Source organism: Monopterus albus, unplaced genomic scaffold (genome assembly GCF_001952655.1).
Source record: "Monopterus albus unplaced genomic scaffold, M_albus_1.0 scaffold54.1, whole genome shotgun sequence".
Lineage (NCBI taxonomy): Eukaryota > Metazoa > Chordata > Actinopteri > Synbranchiformes > Synbranchidae > Monopterus > Monopterus albus.
In genome coordinates, this window is record NW_018127934.1 from 1,746,022 (window position 1) to 1,759,933 (window position 13,912).

A 13,912-nucleotide genomic window follows, 5' to 3' on the forward strand; every position below is an offset into this window, starting at 1 on the left:
CTCTCGACTGCATCTCTGGAGCTCAGCCACAGTCATCTTTGGGTTCTTCTGTACCTCTCTCACCAAGGCTCTTCTCCCCCGATAGTTCAGTTTGGCCGGACGGCCAGCTCTAGGAAGGGTTCTGGTCGTCCCAAACATCTTCCATTTAAGGATTATGGAGGCGACTGTGCTCTTAGGAACCTTAAGTGCAGCAGAAATTTTTTTGTAACCTTTGCCAGATCTGTGCCTTGCCACAATTCTGTCTGAGCTCTTCAGGCAGTTCCTTTGACCTCATGATTCTCATTTGCTCTGACATGCACTGTGAGCTGTAGGGTCTTATGTAGACAGGTGTGTGGCTTTCCTAATCACATCCAATCAGTATAATCAAACACAGTTGGACTCAAATGAAGGTGTAGAACCATCTCAGGGATGATCAGATGAAATGGACAGAGCCTAAGTTAAATATATGAGTGTCACAGCAAAGGGTCTGAATACTTATGACCATGTGATATTTCAGTTTTTCTTTTTTAATAAATCTGCAAAAATGTCAAAAATTCTGTGTTTTTCTGTCAATATGGGGTGCTGTGTGTACATTAATGAGGAAAAAAATGAACTTAAATGATTTTAGCATATGGCTGCAATATAACAAAGAGTGAAAAATTTAAGGGGGTCTGAATACTTTCCGTACCCACTGTATTTAATAAAAAACTTAGATGGTGATAATATGCACACAGAGATGTCAAAGGACGGCACATGAAAACAGACATAAGCTCGCTCATGGGCAACACGGGAGGGCTGCAGCAACCATATGGTTTGTTGATGACACATCAAAACAGGATAAGCCTAAATGATTAATGCTCAACTTTTGACTGTGTGTATAAAGTTAAAGCTGAACTCTAACTTTCCCCACATTATGATCCTCTGCAGCAGAACAGCCAAGATGGTGGTGTACATGTGGGAAGCTGCTTAATTCAATTGCATCAAATTACTACTACTAAATACTACTGTGTGTACATCTCTCCTATACTAACATAGTATGGAAAGCAGGAACAGGATAAATCAGTAGGTTATGTGTGATTTGCTATCACAGCCTAAATAGATTTGTGTCCATATTAACTTAAATCTTTTATCTGTAAGAAAAATGTATTTATTCTTTAGCATAAAATCCTAAAAAAAAAAAAAAAAAAGCAATTTCATTGTGTTTTTTATTCCTCAGTGGCATGGATATAAGGTTGAAGGGCACTCTGCTCCTGCAGCAGAGAATTTGGAATATCAATCAATACTGTCACATCATTTATTTAAACTTCACCTGCAGCACCAGGCACACTATGGGACAAGTGATATCCACTGAATGAGTATACGGTCTGTTGTGGTGTCACAGTAGCAATACCAGAAGGCTTCGCAGTATGGAAAATAATTCTCATGGAATGTGATTACCTCTTGAATCATATGCACTGTCAATGTCTCTATCAAGGTCAAAGTTAGATCAACAGTCCTGAGCATACCACCTTTTAAACGCAGTGTACTTTTTGTGGGAAAATAATTTCATTTCAGTGCAATCATCACGCTCTGCAGAGCTGCTTGTCGGTATGGAGTAAATCCACAAGAATCATTCACTTTTTGTTCAGCTTTGGTGAACTTCAACCCACAAATTTGCACCACTGACCAACAGCAATCCATCAAGAACATGCTGACCTTCACAGGAACTAAAAGCCCTTGGAGCTTCTGAGCTGTGTTGCACCATTCACTTTTATATCCCTCTGCTCTGGCGGAATATTAGTTGTTTTGCAAAAAAAGTAATGGTCTGCAGAGAGCTATGAGATATAAAAGTCGATGGGCAGTTTATTAGGTACACCGAGATAAAACTAATGCAGTTTAATACAACAAATTCTGCAATGAATCCTCCTCCATGCAGGTTTTTGTTGAAACTGTTTTAGAGAGGTATTGATTCAACTGTATGAAGATGTTTCTCTTATTTTTTCCACCCCATTTATTGCACTGAGGCCAGGCTAAGTCACAGAAACACCTCTCTGTGGAACGCAGTGCAGTTCTTCAGCAAAAGCGAAACATTATTAGCTTCACAAAAGGATGACTGCAGGGCTGTTGTATTAGACTGCTAGTTAGTTATAACTAGATGTACCCAATAAACTGCCCAATAAGTGTACGGTACATGTCTCTTGTATAAACTATATTAAGCTATTGTCCCTGCTTGCTAGCTTGCTAAAAGGGGTGCAGTTATACAAGCATATTCCTGGCTGGCTAGCATATTATGATGCCACATTTGTGTCATTGCAGTTACCATTAATAAGAGTTTCTGACAAAGCAGCAACCTCCAAGCCTGAGAAATGAAGCCAATGCCTAAGTGTTAAAACATGCAGTTCCTTAAATGGCCACTTGAGGCTGGATACAAAATGGAGTCAATCCCGGGATTGACTCCATTTTGACTCCCATTTTAAATTGCCTAACTTTACGGCAGAAATAAACATGTTTACAGCCTGGAACAAAAAAACATTTTTTGTCTCTATAGTTAATTTGTCTGTTGCTGTCTAGTGTCACGTATACTTGTACGTCATAAACAGTGGAATTTTCCCCATCATCCCATATGAACAAAGAATTACTTTACAGTTTTGCCAAGGTCACAGTCTAAGGCATGTGGAAAAAAGAAAAGAAAAAAATCAATCGAAACAACAACAAATAAGTAACTGTCATTCAGTGTCACCTCTATTTCTCTCTGCTCTGCTCTCCACATCGCTCCCAGAATTTATTTTCCACTTCTCCAGAATCATCACATTCCTTCATCTTGTCACAGAGAGCTGGAGTCTCCGCTGACCTGTGTGTTTCCTAGATTTGTGTGTTTATTAGCTCCACAAGCCACCACCACTTTGTGCAAACCCTTTTCTCTTTTGTTATACAAGTCCAACACAATCTGTTCTCACTCTTTGGCAAAATATCACAGTTTAGCTGCAATCACAGTTTTTTTTTATTTTTTTGAAACAGCATCTCACTATTCATCTGGAGTACTGAGGAAAGTGAAAGTTTTTTATTTCAGTGTGGCTTTTTTTGGCCATATCCCCTGCTCGTCTGACTGAGGATACCTAATTATACAAAGTGCTGTTTCATTATTGTTTTCGATGCAGAAACTAAATGGAGTCTCGGTGGAGGTATTTCTCTTCTACATGTCCATTAAGGTTTGAGTTGTGCTGTGTGGAATTTTAATGAATGAGCTGTGCTATTTTTAGTTTCACTTTGGTTTGAGCTGTCTTTATCATTTAAGCATAACGCTGAAAAATATAAAAGCACACGCACACACACAGAACTCTCATCTAGAGACTTGATGCTGCACTGTCAATTACCTGTCACGACTTGTGAAGCAGATGGAGTCACTCAGTCCAACCACACATGGCATAGGGAAATTCTCCCAACCTGATTCTCATATATCTTGTAGACTCTGATTCTTCATCTCCTTATTACCATCTTATTCTCATTACTTTATTCTACTGTGGTCTACAGGTCTGCAATAAAATGAACAAAATTTAAGTCAAGAGGAACTAGTACCTTGAGCCAAGGAGACAAATGCTCCTTTCATGCTAAATCCCCTCAGCTGAAGCTGTATAGATTGCCTATTGTAACTGAAATGTGAAATTTGCTCCCCGGGGGGGTCACATTATCCACTTTGCTGAGATTTTCAGAGTACATGTCAAATCGCTAAGCTCCAAGTGCTAAACATATGCAAATACAGATAACTGCACAGAGCCGCAACCACACGCAGCTATGAAAGAAACAAAAACATTAGTGTCAAGTTCCTCTGCACAAAACTGAGGTTATGTGAACCGACCTATGTGAACACATTGAGGCCCAGAAACAGCAACCACAAAGACTTTGTTCTTCCTCTGTAGGCTGAGGTTAATGTGGCTAATTGGCATGTTTGTTATTGTAAATGTTACACAGCACTTAAAAGCAAACTGCTGGAAGGAACAAAAAGAGAAAAGTGGCGATTTCCCATAAGTGAGGCGCTTTTGTTATTAAATGTTTATCTTAAAGTCACTGCTATTAACCTAAAAAAATAAACCACTATTTTATGAGAAATATGGATCAATCCACAGCAGATTTATTACATGTTATGTTGGAGTACTTGTGGTGCACAACACATATAATGGAAATAATAGGGAATAATAATTTGTTAAAGGATGAGGCTGATGAGTGTCTAGTTTTTATTTTCAATGAATCCAATGAAAAGACCAAAACAACAACAAATGTATAGTCTATGTATCATGTAGCCAAAGTCTGTTCCTCTGTGGCATAAACCTCCACTGTTGTCTAAAAACTACAAAAACCCTTTGTACTGACCTATGGTAATACAATGAACATGGGCACTGTAGTTTACTGTGAGCTGATCACACATACACCATCCCATTAACACTGTCCAGAGAGCTGGCAGTTACCTATTCTATAATGTTTCTCTCTAAAATTTCCAGCAAAATTATTATATTAAATATCTGATTTGAGTACAGCATGTTATTTTTAAGCAGTGTGCCTGTGTCAGTCTGTTTTCAGAGCATGTACATCATTTTGGAGGAATGCGAGAGCCCTAAGGTGACAGCAAATAGGGGGTTTAATAGGTTAAAAACGGATACACTTCAAATCCCGTAAGTGCTGTGGCTTCCCACACCTGTCACTCTTCCCCAGGCTGCTGTAAAAGTAGGAGACAGAAAATAATTTGCAGTAATTACCTGAAATCACCAGAACCAAACAGGCAATTAGCACAGACAGAGGTGAAATTTAATCATCAAATGAAAACATACACCTGTCCACATATGGGTTCAAATAAGGCACAGGTACATTTATACCGTTAAAGTTGGATTTTTAAATGAATGTTTCCAGACTCCCAAACATAGTTACTGTATAGGTTGTAGGTCCAGAGTCACTTTGCAGACTTTAGGAATTGTCACGCAAGACTGTCAGTCATCAGCAGAGCTGGTGAACAGACAACGGAACACAACAAGATCAATTTGACTTGAGATCTAGGCCCTGCTCTTTGTATACCACTCAACAGATCCATCTAATGCTGGCTAAGGGTCTCCACTTATTTTGGTTCTTTGAGTTGTGGATTGGAAAAGCTGGATTCAGTCATCCAAGATAAGTGTGTGGTCATTGACTGGACTATATACGATACATATTGACAATCAATACCAGCTGGGTTCTGTTTTGGCTACTGGCAAATGTCCAAAGGAAAAAAAGTGGCAAAAAGTGGCTGACAAATTAAATGCACAAGTATCCCATTTAAATCCTTAATACCGCCATGACTGCATGTCCACTGCTTGCATATGACTGTATAAAATAAAGCTGTATGCTCATACAAATCCACAAAGTACTGTAATAGGAATTTCAGCACACACAAAGATGTCTAACGATTTTCCTTTATTGCTGTAATAGTTGCTGATGACCAGTCATGACTAGGTGATAATCTAGACATGCCTTATGCGTGCTGTAATTCCTATTACGTTGAATACTGTCTGCATTATATTCATTCATTATATTCATTTGATATTCTCCATAACAAGTTTTCTTCTGTGGCACATAACAGCATTTCTCAGTCTTTTTCTACAAACAGAAACTGTCACAAATTGTCAACAAATGATGAAGTACAGCCGTCTATAATTTGAACATTTAATTGTATATGTCCTTTTGATCAAAGCAGATTAGTTTCTTCTCATTCAACAGAATTATTTCACTGTCCATGCATCTGTCAAACCCTCAATAAGTACATAAACATCTCAATAAGAACTGAACACTGTTCAGGCTCTGTGTTGTGCCGATACTGATGTACTTCTTTTGCCTCAGTGTTCTTCTCACCTTTGTGGACATCAATTTTCTTTTTGCCCTTTCTTGCCTTTGTCCACTGTCATGTTGTCATTTTCATTGTCAGTATCATTTTACAGTCTGACAAACAGTTCTTTTTGCCCTGTGACCCTCAGTGCATGAAGGAGACCAGCCACATGCCCTGAGCTGCAATAAGCGGCTTAGCTACTGTTTTAGCCTGCTCACATTTGTTTTTGAATCCTGCTAGAACAAAACTGCCACTAAGTGGAAGTAATAAACACAATACAAAATTAGCAGTAATAGCTACTTATTGTGCCTTTGGGTCTGTCAAAATAATGCATTTCTACCTTAAGTGTGCTCTCATTAACAATATGCCACAGTTAACAAAAAAACAAACAAAGAAAGTCATTGTATTACATCCAGGGGAGCAGAAAGCCTTTGTCATTTAAGTTTTGTAGTTGTTGCTAAATTCCCCAGAGGAGAGCCTCTTTAAGTGAAAATTACATCAATTAGAGATAAAAGTTCCAGAAAATCGCTGTCAAGTTACTTTTTAAGCTGTCATCTCAGACAGAGAAAACATGTTTAAAGATCAGTGTGTTACCCATAATAGCATTATTGTCCAAAATCATCCAAGGCATATCAAGCTGCTATTTTCATAGCAACCAGTCCCACTGATGGACAAGTGCCAGTTTAAATTGTTATGTAAATCAAGCTTAACTTACTGCTGTGTTTCCTTGGTTGCTATGTGGGTGATCAGAAATGACTCATCAAAGTGTATGAAACTGTAGAGCAGGGGTTATCATACTTAAAATTGTAATAAGGTCCGAATCCGATTTCTATTCAAGGTCCGGAACAATTGGTGATAAGCAAATGACTTTTATTAAAACTTGCTTATTACTTATAAGCAACGTACACACGCTGACCACTTTATTAGGTACACCTGTACAAGTGTTTGACCTTCAATGCAACACTTCTGCCATAACATCTGTGTTTATGAAGCCAAAATGCTTCAGTTTTAGTGAAATTGTCATAAATGTATAAACTCTATAATATGTTTATTATTTAAGTCATAGTTAAAGGTGGTGTTGTACTGAACTCCATTGTATTTAGACTTGTTCTTAATGTTCTGACCCTCTCATGTATGTAGCTGGGGAGGACAAAAATATAGGGACACCTCTGAATATAATTAAGTCAAGTACAACACCGCCTTTAACTATGACCTCAGTAATAAACATATCATTGAATTTGCACATTTAAATCATTAACTTCATCCATGAATTAAATGATATTTTCATCTTCATTGCTGAAGAAGCATACAATATCACACACCCCTGAAGTGGATCAAAGCCGACATGACAGCAGACAGGGACTAACTTTATCTGCTTTCATAAGTGCCTGTAACATTGATCGGGATATGCGAAGGCTATATTTAATTTATCCGGACTCATAAGCTACTTTCATAGGATGCTTTGTGTCCCTCTGTGTAGGCTGATTATTGTAGATTTCAATGATTCTCAGTGACTGAGCACCTTTGTCTGGTCAATAACCCTCAGTGCAATACCTGCAAATATACATTGTACATATAGATCCGTTGAATCCAGACTGTGTGCGTGCGCGCGCGCGTGTGTGTGTGTACAGGTCTCTATTTATAAGTACTTTACTCTTTCTTTTTTTTAATTTCTTTTCCTAATGCACATTCCTTTGCTTGTTGATATGTATGTACACATTGAGAGCCGCTGTACCAGAGTCAAATTCCTCATGTGTCCAACACACCTGGCCAATAAAGGCGATTCTGATTCTGATTCTTTGCTCTGAAGCACTACAGTAAAGTTAGAAAAATATTCACAGATCCAAAGTTCCCGGATCAATATGTAATAAGCTAAATGTTACTAAAGCACAAACACCTCCTTCCAACCGTAATGAGGTAAACAACAAACTCCAGCTTAATTTTCATCAAAACGAGCCATCCTTTACGCTGGACAAGACGGTCGCTGCACACTCAATCTTACAGCCGGCTGCACATAAAGATGAATTTGTCCAGTGTGGAGGACATCTTGTTGGGAAAAGGAATCATATGTGTTTTAACAACATTTCGCTTAAGACTTATTGATCTGGGAACATCAAATGTTTCCAACTTCCCCCAAGTGTAAGGGAAAGGAAACCCAAAAGCATGGTGTAATTCATACCCAGGGTAGGACCATATGGAAAAGAGTGTACATGCTGTAAACACTGTCAAAAATCTACTAGTACAAATCTACTAGTACTCCAAAACTGGATAATGTAAATGTTCCCACCACTAACAGAGAATGTACAGTTGTATATGAGAACATGTAATGTCTAAAACTTGAGAAAAGTACAGAAAAGAAATACAGCACACTGTGCAGCTTTTGTTATTTTATTAAAATATCCAAATTTTAGCTCTTTGTTTAGCTGTCTGGTCACCAACATTACTATTTTTGTTCATTCTCACTGCCCTCATTGCCTCATTTTAGGCCCTGAAGCTGTTTTCAACAGTCCCCTGAATTTACCCATATGCCCTTTAGAGTAATACATTTAATTGTCAAATCAATACTGCATCCACCTGTGATACAAAGGCACTGCCATAACTGACACCAAAGATCCCAGGCAAATTTCCCTTGCAGCTTTTTTTGTTGCAAAGTGACATTTAAACTGATAGGCATCTCAGAACTGGTGAACCATAAGCTTCTTAGCATTCATACTGGTGCACTCATGTGGCCCAGTCCATGATCTTTTACTCCATATAAAGTAAGAATGAGCAGTTTCTATGCAGGGTAATGAAGGAAAAAATGGAAACCCACATTCCCAGAAGAGATAATACTGGGTTCATATTGGGTGAACAGTGTCAAGTGATAGAAAAAATTACTTCTACTTTAAAGTAAAAAAGTGAACTGGGGCAAAATGTGTTTGTAATTAAGTAGGAAGCATGATTTCTAATTATGGAGCAAGTGATCAAATCATTGGAGAGAAGTGTAGTGGATGTAAATAGGAGGTGATATTAGAAAAAATTTTGGATGAGAGCTCATTTTACAAACACACACACACACACAAAACTGGATCTGTGGTGAGAGTTACATGACACTGAATATACAGTAGGCCAAGATGTGATGCATGTGTGTTGTGTTTAACAGTAATTTTCTGAGGTCAGTGTTGATTTCCTCTGTTCGCACACACTCAGCAGAGTGCATGTAGCGTGAGAAAGGCACTGCTTGTGGTGTGGAGGACACTGAGTACACAGAGCAGATCTCCTGAGAGATCTCAGTCAGCTCGATCGGCTTGTAATTAAGTGAGATTTACACAGTATCACAGAGGGGCTAACGGAAAAAGCATTCAGATAAAAAGCGCTGAGTGCTGATGTAAAGTACATTTATGTCTGTGTAATCTTATTCAGTTTTTCATGTATATGCATATGTAAGACAAAGAGGTAGAGACGTTAGTCTCGGCTTTCTTTGAGGCACTTTTTTAAACCTCATGCTAAACTGAAGGTGGGTGTCAAAAATTCAGTTCGTAATTCTTAGTCTTCAAGTGTTGTCCTTGCTCCTGGCTATTCCAGAACTTTTGACCTGCCTCAGCATTGTTAGCCCCCTCACACTCATATAACAAATATTACTCATCTACCCAAGGTCTCTGCTGTAAAATTGCAAGATTAAGGCTTTCTGTCCTTTGGCAGTGCTAAGATTATCTGATAGTGTAATTGGCCAATTCTGTTCTGTTTTTTAAGAACTGCCTGAAAGCACATTTTTGTTTTGTTGAGATTTCTACTGACTGACCTTCATTCAATCTCAGTATTCACCATATACATTTTTTAAAAGCATACACTGACATTTATGACACACATACACTCTCTCTCTCTCTGTAAGCGTGTGTGCCTGCATGTTTATAAAAGACATTCCTCTCCGTGGAGCCCTTTCCATTGATTTCACTATTTTGTAATGACATTTTATTATAAACTATTTTAAAAATAACTTTGGACAGATGCATTTTACATAGATACAAATTTACAAAGCATATCTGTAGAAATACTGTAGCTCAAATGGGTTTGAAAATTAATTTACTACTTCGGTAAACTTTGAACACTGTTGGATGATTACAAATACAGATTACGCTACATTATAATGGATGTACTTTTCATGCACTAAATGCTTCACAGGGGCAGTTATATTTATTTGTAAACTGTGCTCTCTTAATTGATTTTCTGGCTGCGCTAAATCACCAACACTTTCCCTGAATTCTAATTTGCAGAGTTCAGACTCATTGCATTTCTCTAGATACTCCACAAAACTCAGAGCAATTTCACCTGTAATGCTGCTGGCATTGGTCTAAAATGGAAAAAGTCATTCCAGACCTTGGTATCTGAGCAGACAGAACTATGTGCCATGATAAAAAAAAAAAGGTTCACATTAAATCCAGGGAAAATGTCTGAAAGAGGGCTGTCATGTCCATCATGTCTCTGAGAGAGAGACTCTGAAATAAGTTTGTTTTTTTTTTACCCCTCTGTCTAGTAACTCCAAAAATGCACACTGCTCTATTTCAGTAATTTTCCATTTCCCAAGATCATAAGTAGGAGAATGTACTCAAATCTATATGAATAACTGCTAACAGAGGAAAAAAAAAGATCCAGAAGCATTATTTTAGTAAAGCCTATTCATAATTTCATTATAGATCCATCATTATTTTTCTATCATCTGTAGTTTGTGTAGAGAAACATAGGGCTACATTTAGCCATGTGTGTTTCCAAGTAGAACTTTTAAATCATTGTGAGTTTTGTGTCACTTGACAACCATGGTGTTATCCTCAAACTGTGACCTCTCTCAATGCCAGGGGTTATGTTGTTGTTTTGTTGTATTGTTTGTTAACAGCATAACTCAAACAGTGATGAATAGATTTTAATGACATTTTTTGGAGAGGTATGGTCTGGCCCACAGAACAATGGATTTGATTTTGGTGTTGATCTGTCACATAATGTGGATAGAAGATTTTTCTAAAAGATGATTCACAGTTGTGAGTGCTGCAAAGGTTGACTGTATGTGAGCCCCCTTGTAGCCAACACGCGTGGCTGCGCTGCTGAGTACTGGAATGAAGACGAGTGCAGCTGATAAGTGTAGCGTAACTTGTGTGCGCACATGTTTATATCAGTCTGCATGGGACGTTTGTTTAGCCATTTGTGGCCTTTACTATTCACTCATATCAATGGACTATGTAAAGCTAATCTGTTCATGCTGATCATGTTGCTAAAGCTAGCTGACATGCTCCAACCTGGGGGAGCTTCCCAGAAAGCAGGTTAAGTTTGTTCAAGATGAAAGAAGGGAAACGCCACCTTTTTGGTTCCATTAAAGGGGATCTACTCTCATCTGTAAGGTATTATGCCATTTAATTAGGTTTTGACATAGCAGAAAGCAGGTAGAATTTATTCCAATGTTTTCAGAGATGTGTGTTCATCATCTGACCAAGCTAGCTCTATTAGCAGAAAGCTACATCTCAATCGCAACAGCCTGTTGGGAGGACAGCGGTGTTCCATGAGCGCAAAAGCCTGTTGGGAGGACAGCGGTGTTCCAGCTGCACATTATAGGTACATTTCCACCGTTGGAACCTGATGAGCTCCAACATCATCCCATACTTCTTACGGTCACCTGACGTAACCTCATGGCTAGACATGGACCATCCTACTTTGCTTTTTTACTGTATTTTTCCATGTCAGTCTCTGTTTAGAGGTGACACACACTCACAGCTGGGCAGAGGGAGACCACAGGATGTATCACTCCATACTGCAACAATCTTCCGGTGCCAGAGACTGTATGTGCAGTTTATCAAACAGCTGTTGGACAAGCAATAGCTGCAGAAATGTGACATTTTCATTTCTTTGCACATGGTCACTCACTGAAGTCGATATTTTAAAAGAAGAAGAATCCTCTTTTATTGTCATTGTAACGCATACAACAAAATTTTGTTTGGAGCCGAGGGCCACCATCATGGGCGGCTTGGGGGTTCAGTGTCTTAAACCAAACTAATAAAGATATCATCATCATTCCAAATGCCAGCAATAAGTTTTGATGGTCAATCAATCATATATGAGGGTCAAACTATCATGGGAATATTGCATTTATGGCATTATGGGGAAACTGAGTTGCCCCTTGCTGGTGGTTGTCTAGTTTTGTATGGTCTCGGTTTGCACTACTCCAGGGTGCATATTAAAAGCTTATGTCTTCTTATGCCTTGTAGACTTCTGTCTTATATGGCTTCATAACACAAGATATGGAAGAGTACAGAAGAGAAAAAGTGCCTCAATTTTCACATTTGCCATTTCATATTTTTTCAGAAAACAATAAAATGCAAAGAGAACTCACACTGCTGTAGGTACCTCACACTGTCAACAAAACACCAAACTCAACCTCCACAAGAGAATAAATCAACATTTCAAATGATGACCTACCAAACAGTTCCTACAACACTATTTCCCCCCCCCCAATTTTTCTTCCTTAAAACCAATACAACAAAAGAGTCTAGGGGCTTGTGTTAATTGCTTATGACAGTTTTCTGTTATTTTGCATCACTACTTTTATCATAGTGTTTGAGCCAGTACATTTATGTTACATGTCCAGTTTCCAGTAATCAGATGGTGTCCCATCAGTGTGTTTCTGCTTTACAGAGGAAAGATATCTGTGGTGGTAGCAGTGTATGAGTGTGTGTCTGCCAGTGGTACAGTATTAGATATAAACTATGTCTGGAAAAAGTATATCAGTCCCATGGTGGAACAACAAAGCACCGGGTCCCGAGTACAGACCATACCACATGGGCCTTCATCCCATAATTCAATCCCTATAAAAGGGCAACCAGTCGCTTGTGCAAACAACCATCTTCCTACATTTAGCATCACTATAATCAATTAGAAAATAGCACATACACAAGTAAAAATAAACAACAATCAAGGAAAAGTCTATGGACACTGTGGCAGAGGCAACATGGACATCATAATTATTAAACTGTCAACACAACAGCAAAATGTAGTAGAGCCATGGCATATTACACATGTAGCTGTATAAGCAACATAAACACCAAACCATATGCAGTCCAGCAACTACAGCCTAATTCAAAACAGGGATTATATGCGTGTTTGTACACCGCCTAATATAGACATATACAAAACTATGTTGCCACATCTTCATCATCTCACATTCTACGGTATAGCCTCCGTAGAATCTGTCAGAAAATAGCACAATACTCACACAAACAAAAATAACCAACAATAAACAGGAAAACAGTGGCACTGCTATGAGCATGAACAGACATAAACCAGCTCCGTCAACAGCAGAGTGAAGCATTGTCTCTATGCCATTGATCATAGTACATGTACTGTAGCTGTACAAGCAAAATGAAGCCAGTCTGTACATTTTTGAACGCCACCTAATGTGAACACACCAAACTGTGCTGCTACTACATTCTAGCTGGAAAATAATGACTGTACTCACACATTTGAACGGAATTCTCCTGGATTTGTGCTATGCAAAGTTCTCCACGATCTGTCTTGGTCAAATTTCTTGGCTTTAAGATTTTCAGTTGTGGAAAAGTCCGGTCTACGGCTCCATGGTAGTGATGGGGCAACTGCTGTGCTGCTAGCCCGGGTGTCGTCTTTTCTTTTTAGCTAGCTAACGTTAGCTCATCTTTTCCTGTATTTGCTGACAACGATGCAGAATGAACCAAAAATAATCCAGTTTATTCCGTTTTCATCTTTGTATTATCTACTCTGTATTACATATCTCGCTTCTCCTTTTTCTTTGAGTGCCACTCTTGCCTTTGTATGTCCAAGCATTTTCCTGAAACTAAAGTTTAGCCATATTGCTGAATGCTGGGAGGGTGTGTTTGATTTAGGTAGTTTATTTAGGCACGCGCCATGGGCGGTGCCGATACAGCTATAAATTTTGAGAAGGTAAAATTACTGAACTCTTAAGGTAGCACGTAATTAGTCCCTTAGCTGACATACCACTGCTGTACAGTGTTGATTTACATTATTTGAACCTTGCTAGAAAACCGCCCGGGTCCCCAGATGGCAGGAACAACTGTAGCACTCGCACCCCATGCCGTTCCACAAGTGTATCAG

At 38.7% G+C, this 13,912-nt stretch overlaps 1 protein-coding gene across 2 annotated transcripts in view; it reads right to left on the reverse strand.

The window, feature by feature from the left end:
• The window catches only part of ctnna2 (catenin (cadherin-associated protein), alpha 2), a 387,665-nt gene extending 373,898 nt beyond the window's left edge, over positions 1–13,767 (reverse strand). For both annotated transcript variants that reach the window (XM_020602081.1, XM_020602082.1), the window contains exon 1: positions 13,284–13,767. The gene's annotated coding sequence lies outside the window, so the exon portion shown is untranslated. The remainder of the gene's footprint in view (positions 1–13,283) is intronic.
• Positions 13,768–13,912: the final 145 nt, after the last annotated feature.